This window comes from Bacillus rossius, chromosome 3, assembly GCF_032445375.1.
Source record: "Bacillus rossius redtenbacheri isolate Brsri chromosome 3, Brsri_v3, whole genome shotgun sequence".
In the NCBI taxonomy this organism is placed as follows: Eukaryota; Metazoa; Arthropoda; class Insecta; order Phasmatodea; family Bacillidae; genus Bacillus; species Bacillus rossius.
Genome location: NC_086332.1, coordinates 130,298,793 through 130,322,532, shown reverse-complemented (window position 1 = coordinate 130,322,532; position 23,740 = coordinate 130,298,793). Strand labels below are relative to the sequence as shown.

At 37.1% G+C, this 23,740-nt stretch overlaps 1 long non-coding RNA gene across 1 annotated transcript in view; it reads right to left on the bottom strand.

Annotated features, from left to right (window-relative positions):
* Positions 1 to 3,968: 3,968 nt before the first annotated feature.
* Positions 3,969 to 23,740, bottom strand: part of LOC134531246 (uncharacterized) — a 38,785-nt gene continuing 19,013 nt past the window's right edge. Inside the window, exon 2 of the long non-coding RNA XR_010074973.1 lies at positions 3,969 to 4,738. This is a non-coding gene — a long non-coding RNA (uncharacterized LOC134531246). The remainder of the gene's footprint in view (positions 4,739 to 23,740) is intronic.

Sequence of the window (23,740 nt, the reverse complement as noted above, 5' to 3'; positions counted from 1 at the left end):
ATTCGCACCAGTGGACACACGCCGGGACATCTTCAACATGCTGCACACTAACAAGCTGGCAGGCCATCCGGGGACGGACCAGACCACACGGGCCATCAGGGAATGGTTTTATTGGCCGGGCATCAACAAACACGTGAGGAACAGTGTACGAAACTGCCGGCACTGCCAGCGACACAAAAGGAGGCCGGACGGGCGGGAGCAACAGGTGCCCAGGCGACCCACAGAGCCCTTCCATACCGTGGCTCTGGACCTGATGGGCCCCTACCCTCGCACTGCACGGGGAAGAGGTTCCTCCTGGTTGTGACCGACTGCTTCACGCGGTAGATTGAGGTGTTTCCCTTAGCCAATTATCGTGCCGGCACGATCGCTCGGGCGCTGGAGACGGAGTTCTTCCCTCGATGGGGCTACACCCAGGTACTTCTATCCGATAATGCCACCCAGTTTGCGGGCAGGAAATGGGCGGAATTTTGTACTAAATGGCGGGTCATGGCCCATACCACACCCATCTACCACCCAAGGGCGAACCCGACGGAAAGACGGAACCAGGAAGTAAAGGCCCAGTTGCGCCTGCAACTCACGGACGACCACACAACCTGGGACGTACACCTCCCCGAAATCCTGTACTGTCTGAGACGTAGGGAAAACGAGGCCACCGGGGAAGCACCCGCAACGTTGGTAGAGGGGCGGAACTTGCCCTTACCGGGGCAGTACCGAGTTCAGGCGCAAGGTGCGGAAGAGGAGGGGCAAACGCCTGAGGCCCGGGCGGCACGGATAGCTGCCACCCGTGACGTGGCCCGGCACCGACAGGCGGAGTATCAGGCCCGTATTACACCCGTGACATCATCACCGCCCCCGGAACTGACACCCGGGCAGCTCGTCTACACCAGGCTGCACCCCCTTTCAGCCAGTGGACGAAAGTACTGCGCCGGGCTGGCGGCGAAGTGGGTAGGTCCCGTAGCGGTAGTACGTACTCTAGGTACCACGGCCGTGTTGTTGAAGTTACCCACGGGGCGGATAGTGAAGTACCACAGGGATTCAGTGAGACTCGCACGTGAGGAGGAGATGGACACAGAGGCTCAGAGATCTGAGCCAGGAACGCCGGACCCAGCCCCCGATACAGAGCAAGCGGCCGGGGGGCATGACACTCCCACGCCTGCGAGTCCAGATACGTCAGACTTCCACGGGTTCCCCGACGCTACTGCCATAACCTCCATCCTACACACGGGTCACCCGGAGTGTGCGAGGCAGCTGTTCCCCGAGTCGGACACAGATGAGTCCTTCCGTGGATTCGCTGCTAGAGAACGAACGGGCAGTGCCGAACAGCGTTCCACCCCCTCACCACTCATCTGGTACCCCGAGGACGCCGAAGACCGACCCAAGAGTCCGCCGCTTACAGGGCCTAAATGGCCTCTACACTATTCCCTGGAGAACGCCACGTTCCATGTAACCGTAGAGGAACCAGCAAATGAAGAGGAGGGGGGTGACAGCCCCAATGGACAGGAGGCAGCGGCGAGGGGGGCTGCGCATGGATACCATTTGCGGCCGCGCAAGGTGGCAGGCCCAGCGAGATGCTGCATGACAGAAGCCATACGAGTTGGAGGCGCCGACAGACGGAGCGATCCCCCCGCCACAGGTGTGCACACAGCGGACCACGCCACCCAGCTGCTCCCATCGCTGTACTGTAATATCGGGCTACTTTCGGGGGGGGGGGGGGGGGGGGGCAATTGACATCGTCCGAGCCTCCGAGCCCGATATGCCAGTACCCTCCCACCTTCCCCTCCAGCCACGGCATTCAAACCTCCCGCCGCGTGTGTAGTGGGGGGATAGAGTGCCACGGACCTGGAAAAGATGGCGCGAGAGGCTTTTGTTGAGGCTACCCGGCGGCCATGTTTTTCCCGACAGTTCTTCGTCATCGCGGTAAGAGGGAGCTGAACTCGACGTAAACCGGACGTACCGCGGATTGTTTATTTGAGTATGAGTTACCTTGTAGAGGTGAATTTGTAACTAAACGTGTGGACAATCTGTGCGCGCGCGCCCGTGACAGTCAGCTCAGTGCTACCACGTGCGTGTTGTCTGAGTGCTGGATCACGTGTTTGCCTCCTCGACGTCTGGCGTGTGGGACGCCCTAAGAACCCACCCATCTAATCATCAGAGCGTGCCCGGCGCTGAGATCCGGCCAGGTTCAGGTGTCGCCGAGAACTGCAGCAAGGGGGTCGAGTCACGCCCTGAGGCGAGAGTCTCCGCCGGGTCCGTGCCCCTTGACACGGTGGCGCCCAATAAACTCATACGTCTCATTTACAACACCCCCGACCATGTCAAGGTAATAAAAAATAAACAATGTACGCATATAGGCATGGTTAAAAATAATAATAAAAACAGTACTAGCCAATCAAATAGCGCGAAGCGCAGTAAAAGACGCTCAGCAACATGTAGCAAATAAGCATACATAAAATAAAAGAAAAAAACTCACCGGAATGCAATCGGCCCACCCCGGCGACGTGTAATTAAAAATAAAAAAACCCAGAAAAAACACATTAAAAATAGTAACACCTATGTACGCCGTGTGGAGCGCAACCTGCCTACCCGACAGCGTGTAACGATAAGTAAATTTATAAAACATATAACAAAGCAGGAGCGTTAGAGTAACACGTATTTACGCCATGTAGGCACTCGGAAGGCTGTTGACAATTTCTCGCGCGACGAAAACCAGCGAGAAGGGGAAAGTTGTTTTTGACCCTGGCCCGCTGCGTTCTATAGTAGCTTGCAGTAGTGTCATGGAACTTGCCTAAGCGTGGAACACAATTAAAAAAGTACAGCCCAGTAATACATTTAGATAATCAACCGCCGAATGCATGTGACAAAAATACCATAAATCAAGTGTAAATAACAATACAAATAGGTATTAATAAACCTATTAAAACATACCATGTAATACAAAACAAAAACAATCAAAATGATATAGCAGACACACACAAACACAATCACAAACGCAATACAGCGCAATGCATATAAAATCGCCAATCACAGATAATAAAACCTCAGCAGCGAAAAACTCCCATGAAATAACAGAACACACATCACAAAATAACTCGCTTATTGAGACAGCATGATGCAAAGAGTAAAAATCCCTATACGTAAATAGGAAAAATAAAACAAGCGCGGAACCACGAGAAAACAAGCATAAGACGTAATAAAATAGTGTTACCCATAAAATAAACAAGCAAAACCATCGACAGCAGTCCACACCATAAAATAAATGCAAGAAAGGTAATAAAAATACTAATTCAGTAACACATTGAGGTAATAAAAAAATGCAGACAGGTAAGGACGAAAACCTCTATATCCCCCCCAGTAATGTAAACTATTTAATCACCTACAAAGACATCAAAACCCAACCATTACTTTCAAAACAATTTCTCAACATTCACAGACCAGAACCACAAGCAACTTGGGGATCATCACAGCATCGTCCCGCAAAGTTCCAGCCTACTCTCTTGGCATGCCAGGAACATTTATGGAGTTTATCGTGACATTTGCCAACATAAATACATCAATACAGAGGTTTCCTCTGGGTTTTCCTGGTCCCCTCACCACTTTTACCCCATAATTAATTGCTCTACCTCATACACACTTCAGCCTCATCAGCAACAAGGTCTCCTCCCATGCAGGGTGGAAGGTCCAACTGTAACAGGTGACCACAGTATCCGACCAACTCCTAGCATTCTAAGCATCACCATGAACCAGCACATTACACTACTGCAGCACAATTTACTAATATACTTAATATTTAAATTTCTATAAAATGAACTGCTGCAGATATGTCTGTCATCTTGGAGGCAGGACTGCATCCTCACTGGCTACTCACTTCCGTCCCTCAGATAGGTCAGCTGGCTCTACTTGATACCAACCTTGTAACTTTCACAACAAATTGCTGGAAAAATATTTAAATTATTTTAACTAGCTTAAATATTATTTAATATAATTTTACTGCCGATTGAGAAAAAAATTCATCAATATATCTTGCAAAATCTGAGTACATAAGTACCTGTCTCATGCTTTTCTTGCTAAACATAGGCCAGTCATTGACAAATAAAACAATTTTTATGCAACTTCTTAGGGTATGGCAAAATGTACAAGACAAATAATACATAATTTTGGTTATTGACTTCCTGGTCAAAACTTAACTTTCTAATGAGAAATAATAAAATGTCCTCTGTCAACATTAAGAGTAAAAAATAAAAAAAAAACTGCTCCTGTTTCAGTTAAAACACAACACAAATGAAGTATCACTGCTTCTTTTTCTTTTCTTTCTGTGGTTCCCACAGGCTACTTTTGACAAACCGCTTAGTGGCACCTTGATCTATGCGCGGCATTACCGTCTTACGATCACGTATCTTTTGAAATTTATCGAAGTAAGTTTTCACACGACCAATTTCTGACTTAATCTGGGTACGTGCCGGGTTGCACCCCTTTGTACGCAAATACATCCAAAATAATGAGTTAAGTGAATAAGACACAAACAAATCGTGCTTCACACGGCTCTCAACATCGAGGCTGGCATAAATGTCACTTTTACACAGTGTGTCCACAATCTTGTCAATTCTGTCCACACTCTGATGCAGAGCGTTTACGTTCTGCACAATCTCACTGTGGTTTTCCAATTCTGACAGATCCAGAGCATCATCTGTGACTTTTTCTTCAGAATCCATGGCAACAGTAACTTCATTTACCATTTTACCTGTTAACAGAAATTAAAAATTCTAAATATTTACACTATTTATAACATCGCACAACTAACAAGACTTATTCCTGCCGTAAAGCATATTTCCTTTATAAATTATAAAAAAAAATTACTTGAACTGGCCGGATGAATGCATTATGGCGTAACATTAGTTAACATTTGAATTAGTAGAGGCAGTGATCATGGGGCAATGAAAGAATAAATAGGAGAGGAACTACATGGGGATAAACTAACAGCTCTCTGCGACATTTGGGTTATTCCATATCAAATCAACACTGGGTATAAATCTGACCACCTCAGAATTTGATGAAATTTAGTATGAAGTAGTCCTCATAGAGAGTAAGATAAATGCCAATTTTTTTTTCAAATATCTCAAACAGTTTGAAAATTATGGTTTTGAAAAGTTTCCCAAAATCCGTCAAAAAAACGTAACAGACATATTTTGAGATCACCATAGCTTTTCCCCTAATTGAGCTAGAGAGATGGGAGTGGTGTCATTTTACTCAGTTTTAAATGCTCTTTCTTTTGATGTAAAACACAACATACTTTGTTATAAAAAGTGTTTTTGAGAAATCAATTTCAAAGTTTTAATTCAGATTTTCTCAAAATGTGCATTTAAGAAAATTTTTAAAAAATTCTAATAAATAGGTTATACTTTTGGTAAGTGATTCTCAAAATTTCAAAGTAGGAGGCTAATGGGTTCATAGTAAAATAATAATTTTTAAATAGGGGTTTTATAAGTTTTTGTTTCAGTTTAATACTTGTACCCTAACTTTACTTAATTTATGATGGTGATTATTACCATAATTAATTATGTACTTAGGAAGTTGCCTATAAGACAACAATTTAGTTATTTACAAAAGAACATTTTTTTAAAAATTAAGTTTGAAATAGTTTTTATAACGTACTTTATAATGCATTTTATTTGAAAATGTAAGGAGCCACTCATAAATAACAATCAGCAGAGTCTGTTCAAGTTGTGACATGAAAGGTGACTAATAGTGGGTAGGTCTGTTGTTTCATGAGTTGACAAGAGCCTCACAGTCAGGTTGAGACAGGCTCACTTTCAGTTCTCTCTTCTGTCTGTGTTGCATTGTTTAGTCTGCATCTGCAGTTGGTATCAGTAGGATGTGAGTACATAATGTAAGTGTTTAAAAGTGAACAATCTTTTGTGCTCAAATATGTTAAAATATAAGTTCTATTAATTCCTTGAAAGTTTTTTTATATTTAGTGAGTGTTTACAAGAATATTATTTTGTAAGTACTACATGATAAACATTTATTGAAGCTCTTTGAAAAACACAATGAAAAATACAATAAGCTAGGTCTATAAGATGGTAGTTTTCTAAAGTTTAAAAAATTGTTTAAAACACACAATGGAAAGCAAAACCAAATTAATTCAATTACAATGTTTTAACCTGCTAAACAAAACTAATCACACAATTAGGGATATAAAAAGAGACTGAAAAATGTAACATCTTGGATGTTAAGTTTAAAATCTAAAATAACTATAAAAAAAAGCCAAAATTTGTGATTTTTGTAGAAATTAAATTGGAAATTTAAAGGTAGACAATACTAATCAACCTGGCCCCTCTGTTCTGTCCTCCAATCAAAACTAGCGAGGAATACAGTTCTCAGCCACATGACCCATTCTTTTCTTTAGATCCAAAAATAGTAATTGAACAATTAAATACTTCAATAGTTGAACTAGAAGTCTCCTATTAATGTTAATAAAATTCACTATTGAGCATTATTCTACACAGAAAGTAAAAAAGATAAACTCTGCATTGAAGCGTAAACTCTTTTTAGCAGCTGAAGATTCATCTAGTGATGATGAGAATCTAGATGAGTCAGTTTTACAAAACCTCAAAGAAAAGTTTTCTACATTAACAAATAGAGTTTAGAAGTTAATGATATTTACGTGTCGCCCAGAGAAATCGGACATTAGAAAAATAATGCTGGAATTTAATGCACCAAATTATATGGTGAGACAGGCAAAAAAATTTTAAAAGAAAAGGTTTTTTTTTTAGAAAGCCCTAACCCAAAGCCTGGAAAGGCTACTTCAAAAGCTATTGTCAATAAAGTAAAGTCATTTTATGAAAGTGAAGATATAAGCAGAATATAATAAGCAGTATTAAGGACTGATTGTCTGTAGTCTATTCAAATGAAATAAAACAAAAATGTCACAATGACTAATATTGTGTAATCTGAAGGAAGCTTAATTATTGTTTAAGGAAAGATTCTCCGATATTACAATAGGTTTTTCAAAATTTGCCGAGTTGAGACCAAAACATTGCATATTGGCAGGCCAAAGTTGTACACATTCAGTCTGTGTATGAAGTTAATGATAGAAAATACGAAATTAGGAGCTTTGACAAATGGACAACAGTCATCATTCATTAATGACAAAAAAGAAAATACTAAAGAGTCTGAGTTTGTAGTAAACCTAGGTTTCTCTGAAAAATAGAATATTGTCGTTCAGGACGAAGCTCAAAGTTTCCACTGGGCAAGTGACCATTGACAATACACCCATTTGTGATTTATTACAGAGAGAATAATAAACTTAAACATTTAAGTTTTGTTGTAATTTTACCATGTTTGCAGTATAACACTGTTTCTGTGTATACATTCCAGAAAAAAACTTGTCTAATTCATGACAAAAAAAGTTTCTATTAGTGCCAAAAAAAGATTTTTTATTACTCCGATGGATGCTATGCACAATACGAAAATAAGAAAAAACTTTATCAACTAATTGTTCTTCCACTACTGCCCATGGAAAAGGACCATGTGATGGAGTTGGGGGCTAAGTGAAGAGACTTGCTGCAAGAGCAAGCCTACAACGTCCATATGACTAAATTTTAACACCTATCCAACTTTATGAATGGGCAGTTGATCGGGAATTAATTTCACCTTCTCCACAAAAGATGCGTATGTTGAGTCTGAGAAATTTCTGAATAACTGTTTCAGCCAAGCAGTAACTATTAAGGGAACACAGCAATATCATGCTTATATGGCTGTACATTTAAGTGTATCAAAGATATGTGTAAAAATATTCTCTGAAGATACAACAGAGGAAACAGTGACCATCCAAAAATGCCTTGAAAAACTACAAATGACAAAAGTTAGTGGATATATAACCGCTGTATATCACCAAAAGTGGTGGCTGGAATATGTGTTGGAAAAGAATAAAGAAGATTAACTAAAAGTGACATTTCTGAAACCTGCTGGTTTTTCATCATCATTTCATATCCAAGAAAACTGGACATATTGTGGATACCACTGAGAGATGTACTTTGTACTCGTACAGGAAGGATTTATGTAATAACATCTGAAGAAGTATCGGATCCTTCTTTATCAAATCTTTACAAAAATTGGTCATTAGTATTGATATATGGTTAACTCGAATACTTAGACCTGTTATATTAATTTAATGAAATCAAACCAAAAAATGGTTGTATTAATGGTTTGAGTTACGTGAAATATGAGTAACACAATATTTGTATATTTAAGTGAAGTTTAATTAATATCATTTCAGTTCTGAATTCAAATTATAATACATTTAGTATACTGACAATATCAATATTTGTTAAGTGTCTCTAAAATTGAAATCACAAATTTAAGAATTTTTTATTTTTATTTCTGTATGCTAACTTGCTAAATCGGTAGAGTATGTCTTTGTTGGGTACACAATCAGAGTTCCATGTTATCGATCATCATTCGGTTAATTATCACTCTGTTCAACTTTACAATTATATTTAGCAGTCTGGTATTTGATAAAATAATTTTAATGTGTCTCGAATTTAGTTAAGTGTGATCGAAGGACGATACCACCAACCTGGTAGTAGTTCGGAGTGCTATGAACTATTTAGAATAGTTTTTCTTACAACTCCATCCTGAGATGCCTAAAATTCGGAAATCATTGGCTTCAACCTGGGAACGCCTCTCTTTAGAAATTGATGGCTTCAACTTTGTTGGATCATGATCTAAATTTTGTTTCTCGATTTTCTTTTCAATTATTCGGCATAACTTTGTGTTCGATGATAAGTGAAATCGTCTTCATTTTTCTAATGGCTTCGCCAAATGAAACCTTCTTAAATTCTTGAGTATTAATTAGCTTTCTTTTATTATATAATAAAAATAACAGTTCACCTCAATAAATCAAGTATCAATATCATAATTATCGGTTTTAAAAATTAGACGTCAAAGTCAGTTCAGCTGGTTTTAAACAGAATGTAATTTCCTTCTGTTCTTTTCTCAATATTCTAAAATTGACTTTCAGCTATTTTCAATAAATTATTTTGTGTCATTGTTTTAAAACAGTACCAGAGAATTTTATAAAGATTATTAATACAAATATATAAACTGAAAATAGAAATAAATTTTATAAAATATCAAGTTACTTATGCAAAGAAGTTTAGTTAACAAAGATATACATTAAAATTTACTAACTGATATGCCATAGAGGAAAAACACATACACTACACCTATCCCTCACTTAGCATGACTAATTAGTTCCTAAAAATGCTCATGTTATTCCAAATAGCGTATTCTGAAGCATTAGTTTCCATAAATAGCAAGACTAATTTGTTTAATGTGTTCCAAAATTGTGTCGGAAAATATACTTTACGTAATATAAATGAGTTGAATAAAACTCAAAAATAAATATATCACACCATTTATCTTTATATGCCTCCCATCGCACTTTGTATGACAAATACGACACCGTGTAACGGAAGATACGTGGTTATGTACTTTATCGTCAGTCGGCTACTGACTTGCCTGCCCGGGCGTGACCTTTAACTCACGTTGCATACCTTTCCAAACCATCCTTTACTGACAGTGAAATCGATATTACTGTCCGGATGCTTACATTTTAATTTTTCAAAAATTAAAGTGCTTATTCACGTATCACCACCTGGTTCACACCATTCCTGTCAGGCCAAAGATAATTTTTTCATTGCACTATACATTTAACAACCTTTTCCATGTGAATCATCTGTTCATTTCTGTTCTGGTATCTTATGTCAAATATATTCCCGCTAGTACAACCAACAGCATTAGACTTATATAAACGTTTGTTAGTCATTTTTTACGATTGTGCGCACAGTAGACGTGCCAAAAACTAAAGTACGACCAACATACCTGTGGCCTTCATGACATTCTGCATGCCGTAATACTTCTAGTTTTGTCTCAAATACTTGAACACAATGCATTATGAATGATCAAACACGCACAGTTACCGGTATCTGAGTGGGCAGATGTTGCTTTTGTTTGTGTGAATTCCCTGCCGCAGGCTAGACTGCATTCACGGCCCGGTTTGTGGCCAGGCGACAACGGTATGGCACAGAGACATACGCGTGGACGTAAAAACATTTGGTTCTTTACACTCCTAGCCGCAATTTAACTTGCCATATCTGATGTTTGTACAACAGCCGATAGCATAGACAGACCTGCGTGCGCATCTCTTCCCACCTTGTTTGGCTAACTGTATCCCACGGCACTTCTGTTGTTTACAGAAGTTGAAACAGACTTCGTGGAGTCGTGCCCGACTTTTTTTTTTGCCTGTAGAGATTTTGCGCTGAAATTTACAGACGTGATATTCAAGACTGGGGCAGTAAAATTCAGATCGCGCTAAATGAATCCGCGCAATTTGAAGACGTGCTAAGTGAGGGATAGGTGTACAATGGAAATATCAATGATACAATAATTTTTGTTTCCCCCCCTCTTGTCTAGAAGGTTTTTGAGTCATCCTACCTTTACAGAAGCCATAAAAACTTCACAAATCATGAAGTTCTGAATAACTTTAGCCTAAGATGTACCTAAGTGTTAAAAAATTTTAATTTCATGATTAATGTAATATAGTAAAGAAATCTACCTACAGTAGGTAGACTAACAGTTTCATAACACACCCTTTTTAAAATTATTATTTAACCATCATTAGCCTCACACTTTGAAATTTTGAGAATCACTTACCAAAAATATTAATTATTTATAAGAATTTTTTAAAAAATTTCAAAAATGCACTTTTAGAGAAAATAAAAATTTTGAATTTTATTTCTCAAAAACACTTTTTATATCAAAGTTTGTTGTGTTGTACATCAAAATAAAGAGCATTTAAAACTAAGTAAAATGACACACTCCAATTTCTCTAGCTCAATTAGGAGAAAAGCTATGGTGATTTCTAAATATATATATATTTTAAGGATTTTGAGAAAATTTAAATAGCTGTAATTTTAAAACCGTTTGAGATATTTGAGAGAAAAAAAAGGGGCATTTTTCTTAATTTTTATGAGAAAAACTTTCATACCAAATTTCATCAAATTTTGAGGTGGTCAAGTAAATTTTTTTTTATTTTATTGTGTTGATTTCACACAAAATGACCCATTTGCCACATTTCCAGATTGCGAAAAATTAAGGATTGACCTCTGCCAGGAGTAAAACCTGGATCCCCTTAATGAAAGGCAAATGATCGAACCACTAAAACACCACCTCTACCTCTAACAACAAACACAATTTCTTGCATCTTTATCACTAAACCTGTACAAATCACCACTAATTAATTTAAAGTCATCTTAACAGTTTTAATGTCAATAATTAATAAGAAAAATATTTGATCATAGATACAAAAATCTCTGCATTATCTTAAATTACTAGGTAAACATCAAAGGCTATCCCTATCATAATTTTTAAATAATTAGATTTTAAAAATATCCACACCCATAGTAGGTGCACAGCTGCGACTGAAGCAGGTATGCAGTAATAACAAAGTGTAGCATGTAAGCCTGAAGAGTGGGTTAATAGTGGCTAAGACAGTGCTGTACGACTGTACGATGCATGGGTGTGACAAGTACGAACTCACCAGCAACAACTGCTGTGCTTCCCAGTTTAATAATGTGATCAGGACAGCACCCAGATTCAAACCAAAATAGCAGTGGCGGGAGGAAAGCAATCCCATTAAGAAACCCTGTAGCTCTCCTTTTCAACGACTCACTAAAACCAGATTTATAAATATTATTCCAACATTTTCACTCCTAACAAATCCTTCTAAGCTAAACATAGGGGTTTGTACATTACTACAATATTAAGTTAGCTATATCACGGTTTGCTAAAATCAGAAAAAAAGTTTACTTTTCAGTAGGGACATTAGCTAAGGCAATCAGTAAAGTTACAAATGACAAGAAAGAGCCACTATTAAAAACAGAAGAAAAAAGATTGTGCTAGCTTCAAAAAATTAACAGAAACTTGTAAAACAAATGTGAAAACTACCGTACAAGACTTTATTGAACAACATGGTTTGAATACACCATTTAAAAACAACAAACATTGAGTACATTTATTTCTGTAAAAGTAATAGGTTATGTCTCAAGACACTTAAATCACAATAAAAAATATTTCTTAACTATTTTTGGTCCATGGTTTTTTTTTCATTTAATGGAGCTAAAATTTAGAGAGCTGGCCTTATCAGATAAAATGTAGCATTGCAGGATGCTCAGTAAAGCAGTATCAGCAGATTAACTGATCCAAAGTCAAAGTGATCTAGTTTTATCATTCTTAATATTCTTATTAAGTAATTTTGATATTTAATTATTTCATTTATAAAAGCAGTCTAGCTATGTTTTTACTGTTTTTGTTTTTGTTTGCTAGGTTATTATTTGTGTATATGGATTTTTCAGTATTATATTTACTTTTGATTTTCTTCTATTCCAATATTTTACGTTTGGATTTGTTTGTAAGCTATTGTTGTTTTTCTGGAACATTGTGTATTGTATTGGTAAAAGGAAGGACAAAGAGACAGATGCAAAACTTGGTGGGACAAATTTTTTAGACTTTTATTTTGTGCCCAGATATTCGCAGGTTCTGTATGTAATTCTTATGATGGTTACTCTCAGGAGACGAGAAAATTATCAGGCTGCTGTGTTTTTGGTCCGTATTGTGTTGTGATTGGTTTTTGAGGTCACATGACTGCTTATTCCCTTCGTCGTTGCGGGCAGTCACGTAGCTTCTTCAGTCGTTCTTGGAATGTTGTGCTGATAGATCATGCCTTTTGGCAGCTCGCTAATCAAATTATAAATGAATAAAGAGGCAAATAATTTACCACCTGGGGGTCTAGGCCATGTCGCATCTAAAGTTTCAACCTTTGTTTGTTTCAAGTTTCTGCCTCAGATATGCAGTGCAGGCCCGGGTGGTCTATTGGTCCACCGGGACGTAGTTCATACCTAGACGAAGAGATGCTAGGGACATTCTTTCATTGAGGCACAGGAGTAGGAATAATGATTGGCGAAAAGTGATGATTGTTTTCATTAGAACCTATTTGGTACAGAAAACTTTAAGTCTTTCATTATAAAAAGAATAAAAATACAAATATATTTCAACTATATTACCATTTGAGAATCACATTAACAATTTCAAGTCATTTAACAGTCATCAACAAACCAGACTACCTGCACTTCAGGTGAAATATTGTTTCAAGTTTTTATGTATTTGCAATCTAGACCAACTGGAAACTAGCCGAAGGTCTGGAGCCTAACAAAACCAACACACATTTGGAATTTAGATGAGTCTGGGTTTTCCAGTAATGCCAAGAATGTTAAAGGGGTGACATGAAAAGGAAAGAAGGTTCATAACACCATCATGAGAAGTGGAAAGAACACTACCATTGCTGCATGCTGTTTGTCTGCTGATGACCTTGTACCACCACTTAATACAAAGCTGAGATGATGTGGTGCACCTGGATAGGGTTATCAGATGTTCTCTTTTACCCGGACATGCCCTCTTTTTGTAGCCTCAACAGTACGGACGGGTTTTCTAACAAACTACTGGTACCAGGAGACGTTTGTACATGCATGAGCAGGGGGAAGTGGGGATAGCTGTGCAAGAGGGGAAGAGATCAACGAAAGGGTGTTCAGTTGAATGGAAGGCTATGGATTGTAAAGGATTTGTAGCATTGCACAATGAGTATGTTATATACATATATATATTTTTTGGGGTCATAAGAATATTGATTAAGAATAACTTTGATATGAAAGATAATAATAATTTGATATGTAGATAAGGGTAATTGTTCAGAGCTGTTAAGAATTTTTATTAATTACTTTGGTTAAATTTCATGGAAAGCCTCAAAATACTTATTTCCTTGAGATACTTAATTATTAATTTGAGGGTTAACTCCAGTTCATAATAATTGATTTTGATATTCGATAATTAATGTCAGTAATTGTTTTGTTTAAAGCAGTATAGATTATAATTTTACAGGACATCATTTTTAAACAAAAGTTTTTAATATGGTATGAATTTCAACTTTGTTTACTAAAATTTTGAACATTGTATTGGAATTTTTTGGGTAATTTTATATTCTATTGGATATTGCTAGTGTAATATCTTGAGAATAGTCTGGAAGGTACAGAAGGAAGAGCGGACAGGCGCGACACTCTGGCGCCAGAAAGTTATTTTTCACTTTGTAAATGCGTGTTTGGGATTTACACGTCACGTTGTACGCACAGCTGTAGCGACCGTCTGGAAGGGTCTCTGGAGGCTACCACTAGCCAGCCAATCAGGGCAAGCCCTGGCATTAAGTGATGTGCCCGTACGAATTTCCTTATATGGTCATGTTTTGGAATTATGTGCGCTGATTGGTCAGTTGGCCCACGGGGTTGCCTCCCTTGATTTCAACTTTACAAGGGAAGGTAATCTCGTCGACTAAGTCACTTGTTGCTCGATCGTCGCCGAACTCGGTCGCGTCGTCGGCAAGTCGCAAGACAAATGGAGAATTACTAAGAGATAATTTAACGCCTAGGGACTGGGGCCAGGCCGTAATTTTTCAACCTAAGTTCATTTTTTTCGGACAAATTCACTAGAAATTTAGGCCCTAGGCGTCGGCATCGGCCCAACATCGTGAGATTACGGTCCGCGATCGACGGTACCTTGAGTTAGGTAATTAACCAAGGGACATTACTAAGTTTTTTTTTTCTTTGGCAAGTAACAAGACTCCTCGACCATCAACGGCAAGATGTATGGTGCTGTGGTATGTATTTGGACCTCATCCTATCAAAATTCAAATACATCGTTAAAATTTGTATAAGAAAAGACAAAAACTGTGCAAGTAACAAAGTTTTTCTAACTAAATTCATTTGTAAAATTGTGTATTGAGGCCATGTAACAATGAGAAAAAACATTTTTTTTTAAAGAAATAAACAAAGTTAATTTAATAAACTCTTTTATTTCCAAATAACGTAGAACCACCGTAATGAAAAATTCCTCAGGAACATTGTTTGTTTTGTTTTGTTACGTTTCTATGTGTGCTTAGCCGGGCAAAAACATACAACGTAACAACATGGCTGCCCAGTCGTGGGGCACGAATTTAGACACTGCCTGATGATAAAATAAACATTCGGAAAAACAGCAAAAACTTATCAAGTAAAGCCAATCATGACTAAATAAACTGGCAAAACCTTTTAGAACATCGGAAAAATTATAACTTGTGAACGAGTGATTCGTGTGTGGATCGTGTGAACTTTTATCTCCGCGTCGCACTTGTAAACATAGACAGACGAAGACGAGCGTGAGAAGCCAGCATTCACCGTTTAACAGCGCGGGACATCGTGGGAAAGGAATGCGACGAGAACTACATTTTAGAACATCGTAGAACAGCGCTTCGCAGAACATCGTGGGACACGATTCCAGCAACATAGATCATCTCGGTACTTCGCAGGACGAGGGATGAATCGGTACTTCGCGGGACAACGAGGGATGAATCGCCGGAAACAGCAAGTCTAAGTTGGACAGAAACTTACATTCTTACGGTCTAAATTTTTGTATTTGTGGTTATCATTGTTTCAAGTTTTTTAAAATGTATTTTTAAAGGTTTGTTTACGTTTTCTGGTAATTTATAATAGTAAAAACAAAAGAAAAATGAGTACAGACAGTCAGGATGACCTTGCGGGTTTTCCTGAAACTTCAGGAATGTCCGATCCTAATTTGAATATTGAATTGGTACAGGAGCAGTCGGAAAACATGGAACAGCCTGAAAATGGTAATCCAGTAGAGGTTATGGGGGGGTCAGATATATCTCATCAAATGTTAGAAAAATTAATGATAATGATACATGACATGTCACAAGGACAGACTGAATTTAGACATATAATGGAACAAAAATTAGATGCCACTGAACAAAAATTAGATGCCACTGAACAAAAATTAGATGCCACTGAAAAAAAATTAACCAATACATTTGAGAGCCGATTTGATGCACTTAGGAATGATCTTAATGAACAGATCTCTTCCTGTATATGCAAAGTAAATAATTGTGAAGTGCAGATAGAGGCGGTACAGTCTAGGTTAAACACTTGTGAATATATAGTGGGCCAAGTTCAGGAAAATTTGACGCAAACAGGTAAAACAGTTCAGGAACATAGTAATAAAACTTCAGAACTCGTACAACATAATGAAAGTATACAAAACAAAATAACCAAGAATCAAGGGGATATCACAAATTTGCAGTTAAAAGTAACTGAGAATTCCCAAAATATCTATTACAATGAAAAGAAAATTCGGGAAGTCAAGGAGAATTTTGAGGCTAATGTTGAACGAATATTTACAGAAAATTCAAAAATAAATAACCAGTTAGAGAATTTCAGGGATGATGTGGGTAGAGAGTGTTTACAAAAAATGGAGGAAAAGTTGAGTAAGATTCGAGGGGATGGACAGGGTAATATTAGAAATTCAGTTTTAACTGTAGACGAAGTAAACACTTTCGAAAAAACAGTGCCTAAATATTTGGGGATGATCGAGGGGCAACTCCAATACAATTTATAACCAAATGTGAGAAAGTATTTAGCTATCTTAGGGGTTCAGATGATCAACAGGTAGAATTGTTTATCACTAAATTGGATGGGGCTGCATTGCAATGGGCAATGCATAAGGAGAATGAATGGAAAACATTTAAAGAGGCAAAGATAGCATTTTTGAACAAATATTGGGGTATATACATTCAAGATGATTTCCTACAATATTTATTTTCAGGAAAACACAGAGCAAGGGATGGCCCCATGGCCCCTTATGTTCAAAGGTTGTATTTACAGTCAAAGTTTTTGAATAATCCAATTACTGATGAAAGATTTATTTCCCACATTGTACACCATTTTTACCAGCAAGTACAGAACTGCATTTTGGGGGCTAGGACTAAGAGTGTTGAAGAGGTCATTGCATTGCTTGAAACATTGGACAGGAGGAACGAGCGAGAGGAAGGACTGAGGGGAAGGGAACCAGAGCTCCCAGGAAGGCAGCGAGGACCACCCAGAGAGAGATTTCATCCTCCAGAGGGCATGCTGAGGGAACAGGTTCAGCGACCCCATCGACAAGAGTTGCAAGGTAACGTGCGACCTCAGCAGGAACATCCAAGGGAAGAGAGGGTCAGGGAAAGACAAGATAGGCAGAGACATGATGAGCAAGGGAATGCAAGGAATTTAAACTCTTAGATAGGGAAGATCTAGCCTCGGATACTTTCCCTAATCATTTCGCAGAGGCAGGAGGGTCATGCAAGGTGTTGAAAAAACAGGGCTGTAATGAACCCACTATTACACACGAAGGGAAGGATCTTTTGCAAAATTTCAATGAAAAATCAAAATTCATTCAAGGCAAGCTGGGGTTATGTCCAGTAATACAGGGTGAAATTGTTGGTACCGAAACAAAAGTTAAATTATTAATTGATTCAGGGAGTGAAGTAACCGCAATGTTTGAAGAATATTTTAATTCACTAGGAAGTAAAGCAATGGAAGCAGTTTCAGTGCTACCAGTTTCAAATATCACGATCATAGGAGCAACTGGAGTAAGAAATAAAAATGTGAAAAAACAAGTTTTAATGGAAATCAAAATAGGTGAAGTAATTATGTGGGTTGTTTTTCTAATAGTTAAAGGACTTAATGTTGATGGACTATTGGGAGCTGATTGGTTGCAATCAAATGAGGTTATCATTGATTATTCAAAGCAGTATATACATGTAAAAGAGACACAAATTACTTTTGCTGAAACTGATGCTAGAAACAACTCATTTAATTTACGAATTATAATGAGAAATGATTTTGAAATGGGTTTTGAAGAAGAATGTAATTTTTTAGAAAGGGAACATATTTTAGAAACTGGAGTAGAACAAATAATATTGCATAGTGGTAACACAGAACAGCAGTATGAGTTTAAATGAATTTTGCAAAAAGAATGTAAAGCGTTTGCCAATTTCCCTGGGCTCAATAATAAATACGAATGTCGCCTGAAGCTGAAAGAACACCAACCTTTTGTACAGAAACCTTACCCAGTTGCATATAGTTTGAGGCTAGCAGTTGAAAACGAAATACAGAATATGATTGATGGGGACATAATTGAAAGGTGCAGTTCCGAATATTTGAATCCACTCGTTGTGGTTAACAAGAAAAATGGGGGGGTAAGGTAATGTGTAGACGCTAGAAAACTAAATCAGTTAATTGTTCCTGATAGAGAATCAACAGAACCTATGGATGAACTTTTACAGAAATTTGAAGGCTGTGCCTATTTTTCAAAAATTGATCTAGTAGCTTCTTATTGGCAAATCCCTTTAAATGTGGAATCTAGACTATGCACTGCTTTTTCATATCAAGGGAAAACATATTGTTTTAAAAGGATGCCTTTCGGATTAAATGTGTCAGTGAGTCATTTCATTAGAGGGCTTTAACAGGTTTTGGGACCTGAAGTATTAAATTTGGTAACTGTGTATGTAGACGATATTTTGATTGCAACTAAAACTTTCGAGGAACATTGTAAAATTGTACAGTTAGTGTTGAGAAAATTACAAGAAGGAGGCATGACTGCAAATTTAAAGAAATCTGAGTTTTTGAAAGATGAAATTAACTTTTTGGGTAATATTGTAAATGCTAAGGGAATTTGTATCGATCCTGAAAAATTAAAAGCAGTTAGGGAATACCCATCACTTACAAACAGAAAACAATTAGAAAGGTTGATAGGATTTTTCAACTTTTTTCGGAAATATATTCCAAATTTTAGCAATATTTGTAGTCCATTGAGAAAATTGTTACAAAAAAACCAGTGTTGGGAATGGAGACAGGAACAGGAGCGAGCAGTAGAACTACTAAAACAAGAATTAGAAAAGGAAATTTTATTGCACCACCCAAAATTAGATCAGGAATTTTATATTACTTGTGATGCATCAGGTGAGGCAGTTGGTGCCATGCTTTTCCAAGTGAATAGGGAAGGAGATCAAATTCCAATAAGCTTTGCCAGTAGAGCTCTGAATTCTGCCGAAATAAACTACACTACTACAGAGAAAGAACTGCTAAGTATTGTATTTGCTTGCTCAAAATTTCGAATCTATATTTATGGTAAGGACACCACGGTGCAAACAGATCATAAGGCCTTATGCCACATGGATTCGTGTAAACTATTGCATGGCAGAATCACTAGATGGATTTTATCCTTGCAAGAATATAATTTAGATATAAAATATGTACCAGGAAAAGAACAAGTTGTTGCAGATGCACTGTCTAGAATTGTAACAGATTCACAATCGGCCTGAACGAAAGAATTCCAAATTCGTAATTTAAGAAAACAAATGCAAGAGGTAGAAAAGGGAATAGAGGAGTTTTCTAAGAAATTGACAGAAGAAATAAGTAAAGATCCCAGACTACAGAAAGTGATACACGAATTAGGATCTCCAAATTATAGGGATGTGATAAGAGAAACTTTTGTAATGGAGGGTGAATATTTATTCCAAAATGTATCCGGCAGAGTACCCAAGTGGGTACTATGCGTCCCCAATACTCTGAGAAAAAAGATATGTACTTTGATGCATATAGAATGCGGACACTTTGGAGTTACCAAAACTATTAAATACATTCAAGAGTTTTGTGTTTTTAAAGATATGTACAGGATGGTAGCTGTTAATATCAAATCATGTTTACTATGTGCACAAACCAAAGTAATGAATCGGAAATGCCAAGGATACATGGGAAATGTTTTAGCTACCAAGCCTTTAGAAATTGTGTGTGTTGACCTGTTTGGACCTTTACCAAGTGGCAGGGGTGGTACCAAAAACATACTGGTAGTTTTAGACATTTTTTCTAAGTATGTTAAACTGTATCCGATTAAAAAGGCTTCAGCTCAGGTTGTTACAAATAAAATAATGGATGTTTATGTAAAAGAAATAGGTATCCCTAACAAAATAATCTCTGATAATGGTCCCCAATTTCGGAGTGAAGTTTGGAAAACCTTATCTAGTATTTTAGGTATCGAACTAGGATACACTGCTGTATATCACCCAGCAGCCAACCCTGCTGAAAGAGTAATGAGAGAATTGGGGCGTTTGTTTAGGGTTTACTGTAATGAGAAACATAACACATGGGCCAGCATTGTAGGCCAGGTAGAGAAATTGATCAACAATTGTTGGCATGAGAGTACAGGGTTTACACCTATCGAGTTGATGCTACAAAAGTTACCAACCACCAAACTCCAAAATAGAATTAACTTTCCTAAAATTGATGCTGTAGATTTGAAAGAAAAGTTAGATAAGGCAAAAGAAAAACTAATGCATAAGGCTAATTCAAGGAAAGCCAGATTTGATAGAACCGCCAGACAAATAAGTTTTAAGGAAGGGGATGAAGTATTAATTGCTTCACATAAGTTGTCATCCCTTATAGATAATAAGATATCCAAGTTTTTCAAATTATATGATGGGCCATATGAAATAAAGGCTGTGGTAGGCCACAATGTTTACAGAGTAAACGATGCTAATTGGCACGTCTCTTTACTAAGACCATGGAAAATTAATTAAGTGTAAAATAAAAAGGGTACATTTTAAGAAAGTTGAGTATGTACTTTTTTAGTATGAGTCAATGAAACAATGTGGACATCAATGAAACAATTTGGACAATCAGCTATGCAATGTTTGATTATTGTGTAAAGTATGTTCATGTTGATATTGTAAACAAATTAATGTCATCAAGAATTTTATCATATTGGACTAAAGACACTTAACTATAGTGAACATTTAGCATATTTTTTAAATGAAAAATGAACATGAAATTCCAATGAAATGTTTTGTAGTGTCAAGGTATAACCTGTTGAAGTTTATATTTGCTCTATAATCAAGTGTTAATTGTGTTCGTTGGGCAAGAAAGATTTGTTACTTTTTAATTTGGTATGGAGAATTGAAATAATTTTGTGTATGTAATTTTTTAATGTTTGGGTTATAATGATCAAGAATTTTATCAGGTTGGACTAAAGACACTTCACTATAGTGAATGTTTTGTATATTTTTTAAATAACAAATGAACATGAAATACCAATGAAATGTTTGGTGGTGTCGAGGTATAACCTGTTGAAGGTTATATTTGTTCTATAATCAAGTGTTAACTGTGTTCTTTGTGCAAGTTTGATTTGTCACATTTTATTTTGGTATGGAGAATGGAAATGATTTTGTTTATGTAATTTTTCAATATGTGGGTAATAATTTGGTTTTAAGGATTTATAATATGAAAAGTAATGGTATGTTGTTATGGTGTTAAAAAGATATTGTAATACTCATATTCAGGTTAATTTGTTGCAATTGTTTGCACATTGTTGATTTGTTATGGTATTTCTTTTGTATTCAATTGACACTTGTATACTTTTTGATTTAATTTTGTATAAATTCAATCAAAAAGTAGGGGGGGTTATGTAGCATTGCACAATGAGTATGTTATATACATATATATATTTTTTGGGGTCATAAGAATATTGATTAAGAATAACTTTGATATGAAAGATAATAATAATTTAATATGTAGATAAGGGTAATTGTTCAGAGCTGTTAAGAATTTTTATTAATTACTTTGGTTAAATTTCATGGAAAGCCTCAAAATACTTATTTCCTTGAGATACTTAATTATTAATTTGAGGGTTAACTCCAGTTCATAATAATTGATTTTGATATTCGATAATTAATGTCAGTAATTGTTTTGTTTAAAGCAGTATAGATTATAATTTTACAGGACATCATTTTTAAACAAAAGTTTTTAATATGGTATGAATTTCAACTTTGTTTACTAAAATTTTGAACATTGTATTGGAATTTTTTGGGTAATTTTATATTCTATTGGATATTGCTAGTGTAATATCTTGAGAATAGTCTAGAAGGTACAGATGGAATAGCGGACAGGCGCGACACTCTGGCGCCAGAAAGTTATTTTTCACTTTGTAAATGCGTGTTTGGGATTTACACGTCACGTTGTACGCACAGCTGTAGCGACCGTCTGGAAGGGTCTCTGGAGGCTACCACTAGCCAGCCAATCAGGGCAAGCCCTGGCATCAAGTGATGTGCCCGTACGAATTTCCTTATATGGTCATGTTTTGGAATTATGTGCGCTGATTGGTCAGTTGGCCCACGGGGTTGCCTCCCTTGTTTTCACCTTTACAAGGGAAGGTAATCTCGTCGACCAAGTCACTTGTTGCTCGATCGTCGCCGAACTCGGTCGCGTCGTCGGCAAGTCGCAAGACAAATGGAGAATTACTAAGAGATAATTTAACGCCTAGGGACTGGGGCCAGGCCGTAATTTTTCAACCTAAGTTCATTTTTTTCGGACAAATTCACTAGAAATTTAGGCCCTAGGCGTCGGCATCGGCCCAACATCGTGAGATTACGGTCCGCGATCGACGGTACCTTGAGTTAGGTAATTAACCAAGGGACATTACTAAGTTTTTTTTTTCTTTGGCGAGTAACAAGACTCCTCGACCATCAACGGCAAGATGTATGGTGCTGTGGTATGTATTTGGACCTTATCCTATCAAAATTCAAATACATCGTTAAAATTTGTATAAGAAAAGACAAAAACTGTGCAAGTAACGAAGTTTTTCTAACTAAATTCATTTGTAAAATTGTGTATTGAGGCAATGTAAGAATGAGAAAAAACATTTTTTTTTAAAGAAATAAACAAAGATAATTTAATAAACTCTTTTATTTCCAAATAACGTAGAACCACCGTAATGCAAAATTCCTCAGGAACATTGTTTGTTTTGTTTTGTTACGTTTCTATGTGTGCTTAGCCGGGCAAAAACATACAACGTAACAGATTGTCACAAAGATGCTTGTGGTATTGCAGGCCCTTCCAATCTCTCAGGTTATTTTGAGACGTAATATTTTATAGTAATGCATTATAAGATGATTATGTAGGTTCAAGGTCATTGTGACCTAGGTTTGTATTTGTATTTTATTGTCATTAATATTTTTATAATTGCCTCTGATATTTAATTAGTTTATTCAGAGAATACATTTAACTATGTTTTTAATGGTTTACACATTATTAGTTAGGTTACTATTTGTGCAATCATATGTTATAGTTTTTTTTTCCACTTGAATGTATTTTATCTATTCATTAGCAAAATTTTATAACCTTTCTAGACCATTATGTATTGTTTTAGGAAAATAAAGGATAAGAGCAGCTCCTTTTTTCCAGACAGCTCATGTGTGTCAGAGACATTCTGGCAATTTCTGCATGGATTCTTATGCCGGGAATATCTGCAGTTGTTAGCTCCCACGAGAGGCAGTAAATGTATCAGGTTTTTGTGACAACCAATCAGAAAGGACTGTGTTTTATATATTTGTATTGTTTACAGAAATAACTCAATGCGAGGATAAGGTATTTTGTACTATGTGTCTTTGTATGTAAAAGCAGTGTTGTGATTGGTCAGTGCGGTCACGTAGCTACCATATCCCTGCGTGGTTGCACGTAGTTGCATAGCCTCGTCAGTCGTTGTTCGAGTGTTGTGCCGATAGGTTGAGTCGTTCTGTGGCTCCCGAAAAAACCTTTTGTGAGTGAGTAGAGGTGGGCATTTTGACATTTGGGTGCAAGGGCCATGCCGCAGTAAGTTTTAACATGTCATTTTTCTAGTCACAGAAATTGTCAATTAGAATTTAAAGGTCCGGTCTCACAGGGAAACTTTCCTTCCAATGCCTTCCAATATGTTATGTCAAATAAACCTGGAT